Here is a 13718-nt window from a genome sequence, read left to right as displayed (position 1 = left end):
AGCTGATGGCGGGGTGCAGGAGCAGCAGCCAGCCTCCAGCAGCTGGTGGCGGGGTGGAGGAGCAGAAGCCAGCCTCCAGCAGCTGATGGCGGGGTGGAGGAGCTGCAGCCAACCTCCAGCAGCTGATGGCGGGGTGCAGGAGCTGCAGGCAGCCTCCAGCAGCTGATGGCGGGGTGCAGGAGCTGCAGGCAGCCTCCAGCAGCTGATGGCGGGGTGGAGGAGCTGCAGCCAGCCTTCAGCAGGTCATGGTGGGGTGGAGGAGCAGCAGCCAGCCTCCAGAAGCTGATGGCGGGGTGCAGGAGCAGCAGCCAGCCTCCAGCAGCTGATGGCGGGGTGCAGGAGCTGCAGGCAGCCTCCAGCAGCTGATGGCGGGGTGCAGGAGCTGCAGCCAGCCTCCAGCTGGTGATGGCGGGGTGGAGGAACAGAAGCCTCCAGCAGCTGATTGCGGGGTGCAGGAGCTCCAGGCAGCCTCCAGCAGCTGATGGCGGGGTGCAGGAGCTCCAGCCAGCCTCCAGCTGGTGATGGCGGGGTGGAGGAGCAGCAGCCAGCCTCCAGCAGCCAGCCTCCAGCTGCTGATGGCGGGGTGGAGGAACAGAAGCCTCCAGCAGCTGATGGCGGGGAGCAGGAGCTGCAGGCAGCCTCCAGCAGCTGATGGCGGGGTGGAGGAGCTGCAGCCAGCCTCCAGCAGCTGATGGCGGGGTGCAGGAGCAGCAGCCAGCCTCCAGCAGCTGATGGCGGGGTGCAGGAGCTGCAGGAAGCCTCCAGCAGCTGATGGCGGGGTGCAGGAGCTGCAGCCAGCCACTAGCTGGTGATGGCGGGGTGGAGGAGCAGCAGCCAGCCTCCAGCAGCCAGCCTCCAGCTGCTGATGGCGGGGTGGAGGAACAGAAGCCTCCAGCAGCTGATGGCGGGGTGCAGGAGCTGCAGGCAGCCTCCAGCAGCTGATGGCGGGGTGGAGGAGCTGCAGCCAGCCTCCAGCAGGTCATGGTGGGGTGGAGGAGCAGCAGCCAGCCTCCAGCAGCTGATGGCGGGGTGCAGGAGCAGCAGCCAGCCTCCAGCAGCTGATGGCGGGGTGCAGGAGCTGCAGGCAGCCTCCAGCAGCTGATGGCGGGGTGCAGGAGCTGCAGCCAGCCTCCAGCTGGTGATGGCGGGGTGGAGGAGCAGCAGCCAGCCTCCAGCTGCTGATGGCGGGGTGGAGGAGCAGAAGCCAGCCTCCAGCAGCTGATGGCGGGGTGCAGGAGCAGCAGCCAGCCTCCAGCAGCTGATGGCGGGGTGCAGGAGCTGCAGGGAGCCTCCAGCAGCTGATGGCGGGGTGCAGGAGCTGCAGGCAGCCTCCAGCGGCTGATGGCGGGGTGGAGGAGCTGCAGCCAGCGTCCAGCAGCTGATGGTTGGGTGGAGGAGCAGCAGCCAGCCTCCAGCAGCTGATGGCGGGGTGCAGGAGCAGCAGCCAGCCTCCAGCAGCTGATGGCGGTGTGCAGGAGCTGCAGGCAGCCTCCAGCAGCTGATGGCGGGGTGCAGGAGCTGCAGGCAGCCTCCAGCAGCTGATGGCGGGGTGCAGGAGCTGCAGCCAGCCTCCAGCTGGTGATGGCGGGGTGGAGGAGCAACAGCCAGCCTCCAGCAGCCAGCCTCCAGCTGCTGATGGCGGGGTGGAGGAACAGAAGCCTCCAGCAGCTGATGGCGGGGTGAAGGAGCTCCAGGCAGCCTCCAGCAGCTGATGGCGGGGTGCAGGAGCTGCAGCCAGCCTCCAGCAGGTGATGGCGGGGTGGAGGAGCAACAGCCAGCCTCCAGCAGCCAGCCTCCAGCTGCTGATGGCGGGGTGGAGGAACAGAAGCCTCCAGCAGCTGATGGCGGGGTGAAGGAGCTCCAGGCAGCCTCCAGCAGCTGATGGCGGGGTGCAGGAGCTGCAGCCAGCCTCCAGCTGGTGATGGCGGGGTGGAGGAGCAACAGCCAGCCTCCAGCAGCCAGCCTCCAGCTGCTGATGGCGGGGTGGAGGAACAGAAGCCTCCAGCAGCTGATGGCGGGGTGAAGGAGCTCCAGGCAGCCTCCAGCAGCTGATGGCGGGGTGCAGGAGCTGCAGCCAGCCTCCAGCAGCTGATGGCGGGGTGCAGGAGCAGCAGCCAGCCTCCAGTAGCTGATGGCGGGGTGCAGGAGCTGCAGCCAGCCTCCAGCTGGTGATGGCGGGGTGGAGGAGCAACAGCCAGCCTCCAGCAGCCAGCCTCCAGCTGCTGATGGCGGGGTGGAGGAACAGAAGCCTCCAGCAGCTGATGGCGGGGTGAAGGAGCTCCAGGCAGCCTCCAGCAGCTGATGGCGGGGTGCAGGAGCTGCAGCCAGCCTCCAGCTTGTGATGGCGGGGTGGAGGAGCAGCAGCCAGCCTCCAGCAGCTAGCCTCCAGCTGCTGATGGCGGGGTGGAGGAACAGAAGCCTCCAGCAGCTGATGGCGGGGTGCAGGAGCAGCAGCCAGCCTCCAGCAGCTGGTGGCGGGGTGGAGGAGCAGAAGCCAGCCTCCAGCAGCTGATGGCGGGGTGGAAGAGCTGCAGCCAGCCTCCAGCAGGTCATGGTGGGGTGGAGGAGCAGCAGCCAGCCTCCAGCAGCTGATGGCGGGGTGCAGGAGCAGCAGCCAGCCTCCAGCAGCTGGTGGCGTGGTGGAGGAACAGAAGCCTCCAGCAGCTGATGGCGGGGTGCAGGAGCAGCAGCCAGCCTCCAGCAGCTGGTGGCGGGGTGGAGGAGCAGAAGCCAGCCTCCAGCAGCTGATGGCGGGGTGCAAGAGCAGCAGCCAGCCTCCAGCTGCTGATGGCGGGGTGGAGGAACAGAAGCCTCCAGCAGCTGATGGCGGGGTGCAGGAGCAGCAGCCAGCCTCCAGCAGCTGGTGGCGGGGTGGAGGAGCAGAAGCCAGCCTCCAGCAGCTGATGGCGGGGTGGAGGAGCAGATTCCAGCCTCCAGCAGCTGATGGCGGGGTGGAGGAGCTGCAGCCAGCCTCCAGCAGCTGATGGCGGGGTGCAGGAGCTGCAGGCAGCCTCCAGCAGCTGATGGCGGGGTGGAGGAGCTGCAGCCAGCCTCCAGCAGGTCATGGTGGGGTGGAGGAGCAGCAGCCAGCCTCCAGCAGCTGATGGCGGGGTGCAGGAGCAGCAGCCAGCCTCCAGCAGCTGATGGCGGGGTGGAGGAGCAGCAGCCAGCCTCCAGCAGCCAGCCTCCAGCTGCTGATGGCGGGGTGGAGGAACAGAAGCCTCCAGCAGCTGATGGCGGGGTGCAGGAGCAGCAGCCAGCCTACAGCAGCTGGTGGCGGGGTGGAGGAGCAGAAGCCAGCCTCCAGCAGCTGATGGCGGGGTGGAGGAGCTGCAGCCAGCCTCCAGCTGCTGATGGCGGGGTGCAGGAGCTGCAGGCAGCCTCCAGCAGCTGATGGCGGGGTGCAGGAGCTGCAGGCAGCCTCCAGCAGCTGATGGCGGGGTGGAGGAGCTGCAGCCAGCCTCCAGCAGGTCATGCTGGGGTGGAGGAGCAGCAGCCAGCCTCCAGCAGCTGATGGCGGGGTGCAGGAGCAGCAGTCAGCCTCCAGCAGCTGATGGCGGGGTGCAGGAGCTGCAGGCAGCCTCCAGCAGCTGATGGCGGGGTGCAGGAGCTGCAGCCAGCCTCCAGCTGGTGATGGCGGGGTGGAGGAGCAGCAGCCAGCCTCCAGCAGCCAGCCTCCAGCTGCTGATGGCGGGGTGGAGGAACAGAAGCATCCAGCAGCTGATGGCGGGGTGCAGGAGCAGCAGCCAGCCTCCAGCAGCTGATGGCGGGGTGGAGGAGCTGCAGCCAGCCTCTAGCAGCTGATGGCGGGGTGCAGGAGCTGCAGGCAGCCTCCAGCAGCTGATGGCGGGGTGGAGGAGCTGCAGCCAGCCTCCAGCAGGTCATGGTGGGGTGGAGGAGCAGCAGCCAGCCTCCAGCAGCTGATGGCGGGGTGCAGGAGCAGCAGCCAGCCTCCAGCAGCTGATGGCGGGGTGCAGGAGCAGCAGCCAGCCTCTAGCAGCTGATGGCGGGGTGCAGGAGCTGCAGGCAGCCTCCAGCAGCTGATGGCGGGGTGCAGGAGCTGCAGGCAGCCTCCAGCAGCTGATGGCGGGGTGGAGGAGCTGCAGCCAGCCTCCAGCAGGTCATGGTGGGGTGGAGGAGCAGCAGCCAGCCTCCAGCAGCTGATGGCGGGGTGGAGGAGCAGCAGCCAGCCTCCAGCAGCTGATGGCGGGGTGCAGGAGCTGCAGGAAGCCTCCAGCAGCTGATGGCGGGGTGCAGGAGCTGCAGCCAGCCTCCAGCTGGTGATGGCGGGGTGGAGGAGCAGCAGCCTCCAGCAGCTGATGGCGGGGTGCAGGAGCTCCAGGCAGCCTCCAGCAGCTGATGGCGGGGTGTAGGAGCTGCAGCCAGCCTCCAGCTGGTGATGGCGGGGTGGAGGAGCAGCAGCCAGCCTCCAGCAGCCAGCCTCCAGCTGCTGATGGCGGGGTGGAGGAACAGAAGCCTCCAGCAGCTGATGGCGGGGTGCAGGAGCAGCAGCCAGCCTCCAGCAGCTGGTGGTGGGGTGGAGGAGCAGAAGCCAGCCTCCAGCAGCTGATGGCGGGGTGGAGGAGCTGCAGCCAGCCTCCAGCAGCTGATGGCGGGGTGCAGGAGCTGCAGGCAGCCTCCAGCAGCTGATGGCGGGGTGCAGGAGCTGCAGGCAGCCACCAGCAGCTGATGGCGGGGTGGAGGAGCTGCAGCCAGCCTCCAGCAGGTCATGGTGGGGTGGAGGAGCAGCAGCCAGCCTCCAGCAGCTGAATGCGGGGTGCAGGAGCAGCAGCCAGCCTCCAGCAGCTGATGGCGGGGTGCTGGAGCTGCAGGAAGCCTCCAGCAGCTGATGGCGGGGTGCAGGAGCTGCAGCCAGCCTCCAGCTGGTGATGGCGGGGTGCAGGAGCAGCAGCCAGCCTCCAGCAGCCAGCCTCCAGCTGCTGATGGCGGGGTGGAGGAACAGAAGCCTCCAGCAGCTGATGGCGGGGTGCAGGAGCAGCAGCCAGCCTCCAGCAGCTGGTGGCGGGGTGGAGGAGCAGAAGCCAGCCTCCAGCAGCTGATGGCGGGGTGCAGGAGTTGCAGGCAGCCTCCAGCAGCTGATGGCGGGGTGGAGGAGCTGCAGCCAGCCTCCAGCAGGTCATGGTGGGGTGGAGGAGCAGCAGCCAGCCTCCAGCAGCTGATGGCGGGGTGCAGGAGCAGCAGCCAGCCTCCAGCAGCTGATGGCGGGGTGGAGGAACAGAAGCCTCCAGCAGCTGATGGCGGCGTGCAGGAGCTCCAGGCAGCATCCAGCAGCTGATGGCGGGGTGCAGGAGCTGCAGCCAGCCTCCAGCAACTGATGGCGGGGTGCAGGAGCTGCAGGCAGCCTCCAGCAGCTGATGGCGGGGTGCAGGAGCTGCAGGCAGCCTCCAGCAGCTGATGGCGGGGTGGAGGAGCTGCAGCCAGCCTCCAGCAGGTCATGGTGGGGTGGAGGAGCAGCAGCCAGCCTCCAGCAGCTGATGGCGGGGTGCAGGAGCAGCAGACAGCCTCCAGCAGCTGATGGTGGAGTGCAGGAGCTGCAGCCAGCCTCCAGCTGGTGATGGCGGGGTGGAGGAGCAGCAGCCAGCCTCCAGCTGCTGATGGCGGGGTGGAGGAACAGAAGCCTCCAGCAGCTGATGGCGGGGTGCAGGAGCAGCAGCCAGCCTCCAGCAGCTGGTGGCGGGGTGGAGGAGCAGAAGCCAGCCTCCAGCAGCTGATGGCAGGGTGGAGGAGCTGCAGCCAGCCTCCAGCAGCTGATGGCGGGGTGCAGGAGCTGCCGGCAGCCTCCAGCAGCTGATGGCGGGGTGGAGGAGGTGCAGCCAGCCTCCAGCAGGTCATGGTGGGGTGGAGGAGAAGCAGCCAGCCTCCAGCAGCTGATGGCGGGGTGCAGGAGCTGCAGCCAGCCTCCAGCTGGTGATGGCGGGGTGGAGGAGCAGCAGCCTGCCTCCAGCAGCCAGCCTCCAGCTGCTGATGGCGGGGTGGAGGAGCAGAAGCCTCCAGCAGCTGATGGCGGGGTGCAGGAGCTCCAGGCAGCCTGCAGCAGCTGATGGCGGGGTGCAGGAGCTGCAGCCAGCCTCCAGCTGGTGATGGCGGGGTGGAGGAGCAGCAGCCAGCCTCCAGCAGCCAGCCTCCAGCTGCTAATGGCGGGGTGGAGGAACAGAAGCCTCCAGCAGCTGATGGCGGGGTGCAGGAGCTGCAGCCAGCCTCCAGCTGGTGATGGCGGGGTGGAGGAGCAGCAGCCAGCCTCCAGCAGCCAGCCTCCAGCTGCTGATGGCGGGGTGCAGGAACAGAAGCCTCCAGCAGCTGGTGGCGGGGTGGAGGAGCAGAAGCCAGCCTCCAGCAGCTGATGGCGGGGTGGAGGAGCTGCAGCCAGCCTCCAGCAGCTGATGGCGGGGTGCAGGAGCTGCAGGCAGCCTCCAGCAGCTGATGGCGGGGTGCAGGCAGCCTCCAGCAGCTGATGGCGGGGTGGAGGAGCTGCAGCCAGCCTCCAGCAGGTCATGGTGGGGCGGAGGAGCAGCAGCCAGCCTCCAGCAGCTGATGGCGGGGTGCAGGAGCAGCAGGCAGCCTCCAGCTGGTGATGGCGGGGTGGAGGAGCAGCAGCCAGCCTCCAGCTGCTGATGGCGGGGTGGAGGAACAGAAGCCTCCAGTAGCTGATGGCGGGGTTCAGGAGCTGCAGCCAGCCTCCAGCTGGTGATGGCGGGGTGGAGGAGCAGCAGCCAGCCTCCAGCAGCCAGCCTCCACTTGCTGATGGCGGGGTGGAGGAACAGAAGCCTCCAGCAGCTGATGGCGGGGTGCAGGAGCAGCAGCCAGCCTCCAGCAGCTGGTGGCGGGGTGGAGGAGCTGCAGCCAGCCTCCAGCAGCTGATGGCGGGGTGCAGGAGCTGCAGGCAGCCTCCAGCAGCTGATGGCGGGGTGCAGGAGTTGCAGGCAGCCTCCAGCAGCTGATGGCGGGGTGCAGGAGCTGCAGCCAGCCTCCAGCAGGTCATGGTGGGGTGGAGGAGCAGCAGCCAGCCTCCAGCAGCTGATGGCGGGGTGCAGGAGCAGCAGCCAGCCTCCAGCAGCTGATGGCGGGGTGGAGGAACAGAAGCCTCCAGCAGCTGATGGCGGCGTGCAGGAGCTCCAGGCAGCATCCAGCAGCTGATGGCGGGGTGCAGGAGCTGCAGCCAGCCTCCAGCAGTTGGTGGCGGGGTGGAGGAGCAGAAGCCAGCCTCCAGCAGCTGATGGCGGGGTGGAGGAGCTGCAGGCAGCCTCCAGCAGATGATGGCGGGGTGCAGGAGCTGCAGGCAGCCTCCAGCAGCTGATGGTGGGGTGGAGGAGCTGCAGCCAGCCTCCAGCAGCTGATGGCGGGGTGCAGGAGCTGCAGCCAGCCTCCAGCAACTGATGGCGGGGTGCAGGAGCTGCAGGCAGCCTCCAGCAGCTGATGGCGGGGTGCAGGAGCTGCAGGCAGCCTCCAGCAGCTGATGGCGGGGTGGAGGAGCTGCAGCCAGCCTCCAGCAGGTCATGGTGGGGTGGAGGAGCAGCAGCCAGCCTCCAGCAGCTGATGGCGGGGTGCAGGAGCAGCAGACAGCCTCCAGCAGCTGATGGCGGAGTGCAGGAGCTGCAGCCAGCCTCCAGCTGGTGATGGCGGGGTGGAGGAGCAGCAGCCAGCCTCCAGCTGCTGATGGCGGGGTGGAGGAACAGAAGCCTCCAGCAGCTGATGGCGGGGTGCAGGAGCAGCAGCCAGCCTCCAGCAGCTGGTGGCGGGGTGGAGGAGCAGAAGCCAGCCTCCAGCAGCTGATGGCGGGGTGCAGGAGCTGCCGGCAGCCTCCAGCAGCTGATGGCGGGGTGGAGGAGGTGCAGCCAGCCTCCAGCAGGTCATGGTGGGGTGGAGGAGCAGCAGCCAGCCTCCAGCAGCCAGCCTCCAGCTGCTGATGGCAGGGTGGAGGAACAGAAGCCTCCAGCAGCTGATGGCGGGGTGCAGGAGCTGCAGCCAGCCTCCAGCTGGTGATGGCGGGGTGGAGGAGCAGCAGCCAGCCTCCAGCAGCCAGCCTCCAGCTGCTGATGGCGGGGTGCAGGAGCAGCAGCCAGCCTCCAGCAGCTGGTGGCGGGGTGGAGCAGCAGAAGCCAGCCTCCAGCAGCTGATGGCGGGGTGGAGGAGCTGCAGCCAGCCTCCAGCAGCTGATGGCGGGGTGGAGGAGCTGCAGCCAGCCTCCAGCAGCTGATGGCGGGGTGCAGGAGCTGCAGGCAGCCTCCAGCAGCTGATGGCGGGGTGCAGGAGCTGCAGGCAGCCTCCAGCAGCTGATGGCGGGGTGGAGGAGCTGCAGCCAGCCTCCAGCAGGTCATGGTGGGGTGGAGGAGCAGCAGCCAGCCTCCAGCAGCTGATGGCGGGGTGGAGGAACAGAAGCCTCCAGCAGCTGATGGCGGGGTTCAGGAGCTGCAGCCTGCCTCCAGCTGGTGATGGCGGGGTGGAGGAGCAGCAGCCAGCCTCCAGCAGCCAGCCTCCACTTGCTGATGGCGGGGTGGAGGAACAGAAGCCTCCAGCAGCTGATGGCGGGGTGCAGGAGCAGCAGCCAGCCTCCAGCAGCTGGTGGCGGGGTGGAGGAGCAGAAGCCAGCCTCCAGCAGCTGATGGCGGGGTGGAGGAGCTGCAGCCAGCCTCCAGCAGCTGATGGCGGGGTGCAGGAGCTGCAGGCAGCCTCCAGCAGCTGATGGCGGGGTGCAGGAGCTGCAGGCAGCCTCCAGCAGCTGATGGCGGGGTGGAGGAGCTGCAGCCAGCCTCCAGCAGGTCATGGTGGGGCGGAGGAGCAGCAGCCAGCCTCCAGCAGCTGATGGCGGAGTGCAGGAGCTGCAGCCAGCCTCCAGCTGGTGATGGCGGGGTGGAGGAACAGAAGCCTCCAGCAGCTGATGGCGGGGTTCAGGAGCTGCAGCCAGCCTCCAGCTGGTGATGGCGGGGTGGAGGAGCAGCAGCCAGCCTCCAGCAGCCAGCCTCCAGCTGCTGATGGCGGGGTGGAGGAACAGAAGCCTCCAGCAGCTGATGGCGGGGTGCAGGAGCAGCAGCCAGCCTCCAGCAGCTGGTGGCGGGGTGGAGGAGCAGAAGACAGCCTCCAGCAGCTGATGGCAGGGTGGAGGAGCTGCAGCCAGCCTCCAGCTGGTGATGGCGGGGTGCAGGAGCTGCAGGCAGCCTACAGCAGCTGATGGCGGGGTGGAGGAGAAGCAGCCAGCCTCCAGCAGGTCATGGTGGGGTGGAGGAGAAGCAGCCAGCCTCCAGCAGCTGATGGCGGGGTGCAGGAGCTGCAGCCAGCCTCCAGCTGGTGATGGCGGGGTGGAGGAGCAGCAGCCTGCCTCCAGCAGCCAGCCTCCAGCTGCTGATGGCAGGGTGGAGGAGCAGAAGCCTCCAGCAGCTGATGGCGGGGTGCAGGAGCTCCAGGCAGCCTGCAGCAGCTGATGGCGGGGTGCAGGAGCAGCAGCCAGCCTCCAGCAGCTGATGGCGGGGTGCAGGAGCTGCAGGCAGCCTCCAGCAGCTGATGGCGGGGTGCAGGAGCTGCAGCCATCCTCCAGCTGGTGATGGCGGGGTGGAGGAGCAGCAGCCAGCCTCCAGCAGCCAGCCTCCAGCTGCTGATGGCGGGGTGGAGGAACAGAAGCCTCCAGCAGCTGATGGCGGGGTGCAGGAGCAGCAGCCAGCCTCCAGCAGCTGGTGGCGGGGTGGAGGAGCTGCAGCCAGCCTCCAGCCGCTGATGGCGGGGTGGAGGAGCTGCAGCCAGCCTCCAGCAGCTGATGGCGGGGTGCAGGAGCTGCAGCCAGCCTCCAGCTGGTGATGGCGGGGTGGAGGAGCAGCAGCCAGCCTCCAGCAGCCAGCCTCCAGCTGCTGATGGTGGGGTGGAGGAACAGAAGCCTCCAGCAGCTGATGGCGGGGTGCAGGAGCAGCAGCCAGCCTCCAGCAGCTGGTGGCGGGGTGGAGGAGCAGAAGCCAGCCTCCAGCAGCTGATGGCGGGGTGGAGGAGCTGCAGGGAGCCTCCAGCAGCTGATGGCGGGGTGCAGGAGCTGCAGGCAGCCTCCAGCAGCTGATGGCGGGGTGGAGGAGCTGCAGCCAGCCTCCAGCAGGTGATGGCGGGGTGGAGGAGCAGCAGCCAGCCTCCAGCTGCTGATGGCGGGGTGGAGGAACAGAAGCCTCCAGCAGCTGATGGCGGTGTGGAGGAGCTGCAGCCAGCCTCCAGCAGGTGATGGCGGGGTGGAGGAGCAGCAGCCAGCCTCCTGCAGCTGGTGGCGGGGTGGAGGAGCAGCAGCCAGCCTCCAGCAGCTGATGGCAGGGTGGAGGAGCTGCAGCCAGCCTCCAGCAGCAGATGGCGGGGTGCAGGAGCTGCCGGCAGCCTCCAGCAGCTGATGGCGGGGTGGAGGAGGTGCAGCCAGCCTCCAGCAGGTCATGGTGGGGTGGAGGAGAAGCAGCCAGCCTCCAGCAGCTGATGACGGGGTGCAGGAGCTCCAGGCAGCCTGCAGCAGCTGATGGCGGGGTGCAGGAGCTGCAGCCAGCCTCCAGCTGGTGATGGCGGGGTGGAGGAGCAGCAGCCAGCCTCCAGCTGCTGATGGCGGGGTGGAGGAACAGAAGCCTCCAGCAGCTGATGGCGGGGTGCAGGAGCTGCAGCCAGCCTCCAGCTGGTGATGGCGGGGTGGAGGAGCAGCAGCCAGCCTCCAGCAGCCAGCCTCCAGCTGCTGATGGCGGGGTGGAGGAACAGAAGCCTCCAGCAGCTGATGGCGGGGTGCAGGAGCAGCAGCCAGCCTCCAGCAGGTCATGGTGGGGTGGAGGAGCAGCAGCCAGCCTCCAGCAGCTGATGGCGGGGTGCAGGAGCAGCAGCCAGCCTCCAGCAGCTGATGGCGGGGTGCAGGAGCTGCAGGCAGCCTCCAGCAGCTGATGGCGGGGTGGAGGAGCTGCAGCCAGCCTCCAGCAGGTCATGGTGGGGTGGAGGAGCAGCAGCCAGCCTCCAGCAGCTGATGGCGGGGTGCAGGAGCAGCAGCCAGCCTCCAGCAGCTGATGGCGGGGTGCAGGAGCTGCAGGCAGCCTCCAGCAGCTGATGGCGGGGTGCAGGAGCTGCAGCCAGCCTCCAGCTGGTGATGGCGGGGTGGAGGAGCAGCAGCCAGCCTCCAGCAGCCAGCCTCCAGCTGCTGATGGCGGGGTGGAGGAACAGAAGCCTCCAGCAGCTGATGGCGGGGTGCAGGAGCTCCAGGCAGCGTCCAGCAGCTGATGGCGGGGTGCAGGAGCTGCAGCCAGCCTCCAGCTGGTGATGGCGGGGTGGAGGAGCAGCAGCCAGCCTCCAGCAGCCAGCCTCCAGCTGCTGATGGCGGGGTGGAGGAACAGAAGCCTCCAGCAGCTGATGGCGGGGTGCAGGAGCTCCAGGCAGCCTCCAGCAGCTGATGGCGGGGTGCAGGAGCTGCAGCCAGCCTCCAGCTGGTGATGGCGGGGTGGAGGAGCAGCAGCCAGCCTCCAGCTGGTGATGGCGGGGTGGAGGAGCAGCAGCCAGCCTCCAGCAGCTTGCCTCCAGCTGCTGATGGCGGGGTGGAGGAACAGAAGCCTCCAGCAGCTGATGGCGGGGTGCAGGAGCAGCAGCCAGCCTCCAGCAGCTGGTGGCGGGGTGGAGGAGCAGAAGCCAGCCTCCAGCAGCTCATGGCGGGGTGGAGGAGCTGCAGCCAGCCTCCAGCAGCTGATGGCGGGGTGCAGGAGCTGCAGGCAGCCTCCAGCAGCTGATGGCGGGGTGCAGGAGCTGCAGGCAGCCTCCAGCAGCTGATGGCGGGGTGGAGGAGCTGCAGCCAGCCTCCAGCAGGTCATGGTGGGGTGGAGGAGCAGCAGCCAGCCTCCAGCAGCTTGTGGCGGGGTGGAGGAGCAGAAGCCAGCCTCCAGCAGCCAGCCTCCAGCTGCTGATGGCGGGGTGGAGGAACAGAAGCCTCCAGCAGCTGATGGCGGGGTGCAGGAGCAGCAGCCAGCCTCCAGCAGCTGGTGGCGGGGTGGAGGAGCAGAAGCCAGCCTCCAGCAGCTGATGGCGGGGTGGAGGAGCTGCAGCCAGCCTCCAGCAGCTGATGGCGTGGTGCAGGAGCTGCAGGGAGCCTCCAGCAGCTGATGGCGGGGTGCAGGAGCTGCAGGCAGCCTCCAGCAGCTGATGGCGGGGTGGAGGAGCTGCAGCCAGCCTCCAGCAGGTCATGGTGGGGCGGAGGAGCAGCCAGCCTCCAGCAGCTGATGGCGGGGTGCAGGAGCAGCAGACAGCCTCCAGCAGCTGATGGCGGAGTGCAGGAGCTGCAGCCAGCCTCCAGCTGGTGATGGCGGGGTGGAGGAGCAGCAGCCAGCCTCCAGCTGCTGATGGCGGGGTGGAGGAACAGAAGCCAGCCTCCAGCTGGTGATGGCGGGGTGGAGGAGCAGCAGCCAGCCTCCAGCAGCTTGCCTCCAGCTGCTGATGGCGGGGTGGAGGAACAGAAGCCTCCAGCAGCTGATGGCGGGGTGCAGGAGCAGCAGCCAGCCTCCAGCAGCTGGTGGCGGGGTGGAGGAGCAGAAGCCAGCCTCCAGCAGCTGATGGCAGGGTGGAGGAGCTGCAGCCAGCCTCCAGCAGCTGATGGCGGGGTGGAGGAGGTGCAGCCAGCCTCCAGCAGGTCATGGTGGGGTGGAGGAGAAGCAGCCAGCCTCCAGCAGCTGATGGCGGGGTGCAGGAGCTGCAGCCAGCCTCCAGCTGGTGATGGCGGGGTGGAGGAGCAGCAGCCTGCCTCCAGCAGCCAGCCTCCAGCTGCTGATGGCGGGGTGGAGGAGCAGAAGCCTCCAGCAGCTGATGGCGGGGTGCAGGAGCTCCAGGCAGCCTGCAGCAGCTGATGGCGGGGTGCAGGAGCTGCAGCCAGCCTCCAGCTGGTGATGGCGGGGTGGAGGAGCAGCAGCCAGCCTCCAGCAGCCAGCCTCCAGCTGCTGATGGCGGGGTGGAGGAACAGAAGCCTCCAGCAGCTGATGGCGGGGTGCAGGAGCTGCAGCCAGCCTCCAGCTGGTGATGGCGGGGTGGAGGAGCAGCAGCCAGCCTCCAGCAGCCAGCCTCCAGCTGCTGATGGCGGGGTGGAGGAACAGAAGCCTCCAGCAGCTGATGGCGGGGTGCAGGAGCAGCAGCCAGCCTCCAGCAGCTGATGGCGGGGTGGAGGAGCTGTAGCCAGCCTCCAGCAGGTCATGGTGGGGTGGAGGAGCAGCAGCCAGCCTCCAGCAGCTGATGGCGGGGTGCAGGAGCTGCAAGCAGCCTCCAGCAGCTGATGGCGGGGTGGAGGAGCTGCAGCCAGCCTCCAGCAGCTGATGGCGGGGTGCAGGAGCTGCAGGCAGCCTCCAGCAGCTGATGGCGGGGTGGAGGAGCTGCAGCCAGCCTCCAGCAGGTCATGGTGGGGTGGAGGAGCAGCAGCCAGCCTCCAGCAGCTGATGGCGGGGTGCAGGAGCAGCAGCCAGCCTCCAGCAGCTGATGGCGGGGTGCAGGAGCTGCAGGCAGCCTCCAGCAGCTGATGGCGGGGTGGAGGAGCTGCAGCCAGCCTCAAGCAGGTCATGGTGGGGTGGAGGAGCAGCAGCCAGCCTCCAGCAGCTGATGGCGGGGTGCAGGAGCAGCAGCCAGCCTCCAGCAGCTGATGGCGGGGTGCAGGAGCTGCAGGCAGCCTCCAGCAGCTGATGGCGGGGTGCAGGAGCTGCAGCCAGCCTCCAGCTGGTGATGGCGGGGTGGAGGAGCTGCAG

Source organism: Nothobranchius furzeri, unplaced genomic scaffold, assembly GCF_043380555.1.
Source record: "Nothobranchius furzeri strain GRZ-AD unplaced genomic scaffold, NfurGRZ-RIMD1 Scf022, whole genome shotgun sequence".
Lineage (NCBI taxonomy): Eukaryota > Metazoa > Chordata > Actinopteri > Cyprinodontiformes > Nothobranchiidae > Nothobranchius > Nothobranchius furzeri.
This window is presented reverse-complemented; position numbering follows the sequence as displayed.